The sequence below is a fragment of the Apis dorsata genome, unplaced genomic scaffold (assembly GCF_000469605.1).
Source record: "Apis dorsata unplaced genomic scaffold, Apis dorsata 1.3 scaffold_10, whole genome shotgun sequence".
Lineage (NCBI taxonomy): Eukaryota > Metazoa > Arthropoda > Insecta > Hymenoptera > Apidae > Apis > Apis dorsata.
Window position 1 is genome coordinate 495,831 of NW_006263313.1, and position 7,631 is coordinate 503,461.

At 29.6% G+C, this 7,631-nt stretch overlaps 1 protein-coding gene across 2 annotated transcripts in view; it reads left to right on the forward strand.

The window, feature by feature from the left end:
* LOC102680830 overlaps nt 1-7,631 on the forward strand; it is a 57,643-nt gene that overhangs the window by 38,037 nt on the left and 11,975 nt on the right. Inside the window, exon 1 of one of the 2 annotated variants that reach the window (XM_031509094.1) lies at nt 1,376-1,825. The exons of the other annotated variant lie outside the window; for it this stretch is intronic. The gene's annotated coding sequence lies outside the window, so the exon portion shown is untranslated. Of the gene's footprint in view, nt 1-1,375; nt 1,826-7,631 lie in introns of those variants that run through there. 2 annotated transcript variants of the gene reach the window in all.

A 7,631-nucleotide genomic window follows, 5' to 3' on the forward strand; every position in this document is an offset into this window, starting at 1 on the left:
TAATTTAATATGAATTTGTACATAAAAAGTAAATACAGTTAAAACTTTATCCACTTTACAATCTGAATTAATAAAGCAAACTTTGAGCAATGTTTCCGTCTAAAATAGATCGAAAGTCTGATGAAGCTTCCTTCGATTAACTTCAAGATAATTCCGTGCTAGATTTCGAGATGGTCGATTTCAATAGAAAGCAAATCTCTACTAGCTAGTCACGTATGAGAGCTCTGTTAATTGAATCTAACCTGCTACGCTTCTATTACCTGCACGAATCAACCTACTTTTTATTATAATTATGAAATCATCACGAAACCTCGCGAATAATTAACTTTATTTCTCTAATACTACCAAAAAAATAAAAATGTAAATGATCGTTGAGTTTGTTATAAGCAACAGTGAAATTTCACTTTTATATATCTGGAATCATTATTGAATATTTCAATATTTAATTATTTTTAATGATTTAGAAATAATTATATTTATATATTTTATACTTTATTAATTTTATGATACATATTTTTATATATAATGTTAATGTTAATATAATAATATAATAATATAGAACGATATAATGAAAACAAGGTTGTTAGTTATATATTTATTGAAAGAGATGTAAAAAGCATCAGAGATGTATGACACGATGTATGAAAGACAGATTGTGCGATAATCATAACACGAGTCGATCTGATAGATGACATCCTTAGCCGCATAATTTGTTAACCTTCTCGTTACGTACAATTGCGCGATACGTTCTTTCCATTTCATGCAACCATATTACGCTTGTTGAATGATTAATAAGAACGATAACAGAGACTGCCTTACACTGTGTAGCAGCCAGACAGATAAGGTCCATTCCCCTCTACACATCAAGGTTTCGTAAACGCAGTAAGTTCATAGAGAGAATTCGAAAATTTTCGTGAAAGATTTCGTTTTCTTGATATAATTTCATATAGTGGGAAGAATCAGAATATAGTGAATTTGTGCTTTGTTTGAAATTTAAATTCGAAAATGGCATGATTTTTAAAATGAAGTTTGTATATTATTCAATAACCATACAATTGATTACAATTGACAATTTTCAAATAATTGAAAACAAAGTACGAAAAAATAAAAGCACTACTATTATTTTATTTTATTTACTATTATTTTATTATCGTTACTATTATTTTCCAACAAAATTTAATTATTTGCTAAGTATATAAAAATAATTCAAAATTATTAAACAGATTAGAAAATGATAAGACGTTTAAACATTCTTTAGGTTATAAAAGATTCTTTAAGGTTATTCTAATGACACTATTGAAGATCTAAAGATCTCAGCGCCATCCATCATTGTGAACGTTGCTTTACATTCATTCCCGCTCTTCGGCATTTGGATCCGTCTATCTGAGTGGCACACTCGCTCCATTCCCATCTTCGCCTCTCTCCACAGTGTCTACCTGTTGCTCGAGCAGCGAAGGCTGCGCGCTACCTGCTACTTATTCGTCTTCATACAATTTGCGCACCTAATCTATAGCATTACTTTGTTTCAAAATATTCATCAGTGTTTGTGATAATATTATTTCATTGCGAATGTGTTATAGTTTACCTATTCAAACTTCTAATAGATCAAACAGTGAATCATTTAATTTGTGATCAAAATTGTTCTGAAGAACAGTAGTGCGTGATTCTTTTCCATGAAACTACGATCGACAGTTGCAATGACACGCATGCGCGCGCACTTATTTCTTGCCGTTTGAATTAATTGCTTCCTGACCATTACAAGGACTTCGATTAAGATGACAGCAAATATGGTATTTTGATCGTCGTTTATTTTCTGATCGTTTTGGTGAGTAGGTATTTTGAATTTTTAATAATTTAAAAATATGATGTAAAGTTTGTAAACGTGGACTACATGTGTTTTAAGTTTGAAAAAAGTAGGAAATTAGTTGTCGATATTTAGGTTAGATAAACAATAAAAATCGTAATATATAGAATTATATATAATTTTATATATAATTAGTAAATATTTGGGATAATACTTTAAAAAATTAAAAAATATTACCGATAAATTTCCTAAAGAAATAATTAATATTAAATATTATATATATAAATTGAGCCGTATAAATTTTAAATTTAAACTAATTTGTTGTAAATTAATTTCGAATTTCAGGAACTTTTGTGAATAATTTATTTAATATAGATATATATTTAAATTAGTTATTAACGTTCAATTTGGATCATACGTATTTTATATCTAGGTATCATTATATTATATTTTACTTATTTTTGAATTATTATTATTTAATTATAGTATAATTCTAAAAAAATTCTTGATATTAAAATAAGATTTTAAAGCATTTTAATAGCAAGTTATATATCGAAATGGAAATTTAAAATGAATGAGAAGTATAATTATCTTCTCTAAGTATAATTAATGTATAATAAATATTTAAAGATACTTGATATATAAAGATATTTTTAAAAGTAATGATAGTTTGATTGTTGATGTTAATAATCTTGGAGATTTCGAAGATAATATTATCATAAATTTTGATACAAATTGTTATTTCAGTTTTTAACATAAGACTTTGTATCTATTTGAAACCATAAGATAAAATGATTCATTGGAAGTCACAGTCTAATGGTCGTTATCGTGGGATGCCTGTCGGCGACATATTTCCGGTTTATAAAATTATTAACATCATATTTAACCTCCACTAGATAATTTTGCATATAGAATGCAATCAAACCAATTATAATGAAACAAATAAAATAGTTAAAAATACAAAGAAATGTTCTATCAACATTATCTTACCAATTATTTCTTCTTTTTCTTTTTAAAATTGAAAATATGAATATTAAGAAAAAAAAACGTCATTCTAAAAAGAAATCTTTGAATTCGTTAATTCAATTTGCCTTCTTACATTTTTTTGTTATCTTATAAAATGCATAATTTATATCAAAATCTATAAGAAGAATTAATTTTAATTGTGATAAATTATATAAATATTCTATTTAATAATTATATATATACAATATTTATATTTTATTGATTAATTCCAAATTTTAAATAAAATACTTATGTAATCACAATTTCAGACTGATTATTGTTATCGTTGATAACAGTTATCACTCAGTCGATCAATTATCTATTTGATAATTCAGATACCAATAATTCAGGTTATCGTTATTCAAATATCAGTTTAATATCGTTTTCACGCAATTTTTTTTATGGATTTACTCGATTGCAAAAGAATGAAGAAGAAGAGATGATGATAAATGTAAATTCCATGAATACTCTAACAATTAATTATTATCATTTTTTTTAGATCTCTTATATATCTTTGGAAAATATTTTATTGAATATTATTAGTGAAAAAGAATTTTTTTTTTAGATCTACTTATATAATCAAACCAACAATAAGATTAATTCAAATCTGATTAATACAAATTACCAATTCCAATAAATATTAATGAATTTAATAATAATAAGTTTGATAATAAATTAAATTTTACAAATACATAAATTTTATAAATTTCTAAATCTTTTGATTCACTTTATTTAAAATTATATTTGTTAACACATTAATATTATTTACAAAAGCTCTGACAATTCTAATTGAAGTAAAATCCATACTACTTTTAATATTATCAATTCAATATTAATAATTGGTAATTTATTATATAAAAAAAGAATAAGCTGACTATACAATTCTTTACAATCTTTCCCAATTTTAAATTATAAATTTTCCTCGTAAATTTTTCACCAAATTTCATTCAATTTAAAAGTATCCCGTAAAATCACGTCGTTTCTTGCATCCTCACGCAAAGGCCAAATAACTCGAGCCTTCGAACCCTCTACCACCAACACTCTCCCTCCTCAAAGTTAGCTTACCCAGATGAAAATCAGAATTTCCAGGTAGCCAAATAATCCTAAACACGCTCTCGGTGATCGAAAAGGGAGAGAGTGGACACGGTTTGACTTGGTCACGTTGCATTATCCCGCGGAATGCAACGGCTTCCGGGTGCATCTCCGGGAAGAGATAAGGAGTTACAAAAGGCAGGGTCTGGAATTCCGGAGCAAAAGAGTCCCACAGTTGGTTTAAACGTGATCCTCGCGCTGTTCTCTACGTGACGCGAATGCGATCTCTCCCTCCCTCCCTCTCTCCCTGCTCCTCGCTTGCTTTTCTGTCTTTTCCGGCATTCCCTGCAACCTGAAGTCCGATCGTGCTCTATACGTGACCAGAGGATTCACGGAGCCATTAGGTTTTCAGCTCTTTGCCTTCGAGCTCGATTCCACGTGAAATTTGGACGTTGGCCAACGGGATAAGGGAATTCTTTCCTCGGTGGAAAAGGGGAAGGGGAGAGGGAATCGTGAGTATAGGGTGGTGGATCGAGAGGGAATTTGTTTGGTCAAGGATAATAATAGGCTTCTGGGGATAGGGTGGTTTGGAAATCGAACGAGATCGTTTCGACACTTGGAGAATATTTGGTTTTGAAATTGGAATAGAATTTTTTTTTGTTCGATTCGAATTGAATTGTTACTGTGTGTACAATTTTTTGTTGTGATTATTGAATGAGAATTTTTAGAATTCTTTCGAACGACTTCGATGGAAATTTGAGGAAGGAATATTTAATAATCAAGATTAAATTTAATGGGTATTTTGAAGAAGAAAATTTAATAGATATTTATGGAATTAGATTTGGATTGATTTAATCAGATTAAAATTTTAGATTCGTGAAAATTATTTTAGAAATTTAATAATTTATACAATAGGGAACAGAATTTTTTAACAAGTAAAATCTAAAACAACATTTCATAAAAAGTAAGAAGAAATTTAAAGTAAAATTTTAATTATTATATGAATATTTTATTAAGCATATTATTATAATAATTATTATATTATAATAAGTTGTACGTATAATTTAAGAATGAAATATTTATCGGGAGAAAAGTATAATTAATAACAATATAGATTCAAGGCAAATCTTGATAAATTTTTACAAAGATTAATAAATAAGATTAATAATAATGAATGATGGAATGCGCGAAACAACCGCAAACAAAGAATGTAGAGGAATTCGAATGATTCATGGAAAAAGAGCGCGTTAAAAGAAATTGCACCGTGAAGATCATGCGGTTGCAACAGTTTGTCCGATAAAAAGGTGAACAGTTTATTTTGAAAAATAAAATTTATATATGAACACTCGGTATTACATCAAGTTTTAAAAGAAAAATATCAAAGAAACTACGTAATACAACCATTTGAAATAACAATTCATCGATAAAAAGTTGATCTTAGTCATTGAATATTTTATGTATGAATATTATTTCATACAAAGTCGTATATAAATTATATATAGCAATTCAGCAAATTTTTTCCTTCTTAAGTTATTCAATTGGATCGGTACCAAGCAAATAGAAACTACTACGTCATCTAAAACGTGATTTATGAAAGTAACGAGCGAAAGTAGCGGATGGAAATGTTAATATTTACTGTAAATTGTATTGTCGACAGTTAATGACATTATATCTTTATTTATTATTTATTTAAGATACCAAAAAAGATTATTATTTAATACTTTTACTAAAATTACATATTTAATCGTTCATTCAAAGTTTGTTTGTTTGAAAATGTCAATCTTTTTTATATGGATATTAATAACTTCATTGTAATATTAAATCATATTTACAGCTATGACGAGTAAGAAGTAATCTAATTTCAAATCTTTATTATAAATCATTAATATTTGAACCTAGAATTAATCTAGAATATCATCAAATAAAAACATTTTAACCTCACTTTCATACTCTTTCGAACAAAATATCCAAAGGAATATACAAAAAAAAATTGATTTGAATTCACCACTAGCGCCATCTGTCCTCCGCAATTTCAAGATGGCGCCTTAGATTCCGAATTATCTCAATCACGTTCGGAATTCCTGTTGCATAGCACAGGATAAAGTCGAATGAAACGGGTTTTCGATCTCTTCGTGGGCGAGATAAAACTGAAAACTCGATCGAAAGTCACACAGATCGACCGGTTGTTCCTCGGGAGGTCGAAATAATCGCGAGGAATCGCAATGACTACAACGATAACGAGACAGTTTATGGTGGCGTTCCCAATGGTGAACGTGCGTGAGCAGTGAACATTAATCGTGATGGCACGTTAACCTATTTGCATTAGAATTCAAAGCAATTAACCGGTCTCTGAATTGTGTATCTTCTTTTTACTTTTTCTCTTTTATTTCTCTCCCTCTCTTTTTTTATTAACACTGTTTTTTTTTTTTATTATTAATACATACGATCGTTAACGCTTTCGTGATCGCCTACTTTACACCTCGTGAGTTGATTTGATTTTGCAGTATTCCTTGATAAATTTTATGAATGCTTTATTGCTCAAGTATTCATGATAATATATACAATTTTAAAGTTGTTAAGCGTGGAAAAGATTGATAAATAAAATTAATAAAAAAAAAAAGATAATTAAAAATTTGTTTGCAAATTAGAATACTTGTAGCATGATGCTTGGAGAATTAAAAACTTTTTTATTATTGTATGAAAAATCTAAAGAATCATATGCACGTGTAAATAAACAAATCTAAACCTACAAACCTACAAACAAGCAAAAGAACGTTGTTTAGAAAAACAAATCGAAATATTTTATTCCAAAGTCGAAAAGATTCGTAAATTCGAATGGCTTTCAGTTTATCTTGAAAATTCTCGATCGTCGATTTCGATTCTATCGAAGACCTTGTTGAATAATCGAAGAGGAAACATGGCGGCCCCGCGTGGCGCCAGGGATGAGACGATAAAAATAGCGAGAACGAGGAGCGAAGAAAGGGAAAATGTCGGTTCATTGACGAAAAGCAATAGAGAAGGCCCGTCTCGACTGTGCTGTGCGCGATGCTTTCGTATGCTTACCACGTTGTCGTGAGTCACGGAAATGCGACAACAACGTGGTATAAGACTGTCGTCGTCGTGGCCCCGAGTATCGTACCGGATGACTAAAGAAACCCATGTGTGTCCTGGTCGACAAGAATGGCCGGTGAAAATACCACCGATGCTGGGGAACTCCTGCTTTCGACATGAAAACATTTTATTTGCATGCTGCGCGCAGCTGCTTAAGCCTCGGTTGACATACGCGCGATTATGTGACACGATTATGAATACTAACGGCCGGTTGTAAGCCTTGAAGGTTCACATAAGATCTCCTGGAAATTGGTCAATGTGAATACTTAAGAGAGAAAGAGAGAGAGACTATACCAAAATTTCTTTGGAAAATAACTTGGTTTAAATGCATGGATTTATTATATAATTACACGTTTCTTTATTTCTTCATCTTTGTGATGATTTTCGAAAAGATCGAAACATGAATATAATAATTATCCTCTATGGAGAAAGAATATTTTAAACGCCTAATAAAAATATTCAACAGTTCGAAAGACTTTTCGAGACTTTTAAGCTGGATAAAATAAATCTGGTGAAAAATCTAGTGACTCACACTTCCATCTTTTCCCTAGAAACCTTTCCCTAGAGAAGAAATGAAAATCGTTCGGTCCGATCGAAATTAAAATATCCAACGTTTCTCGAAACGAATAACTAGTTATCCGTGAAAGTTTCTTTTTTTTTTTTTTTTTTTTTTTTTTTT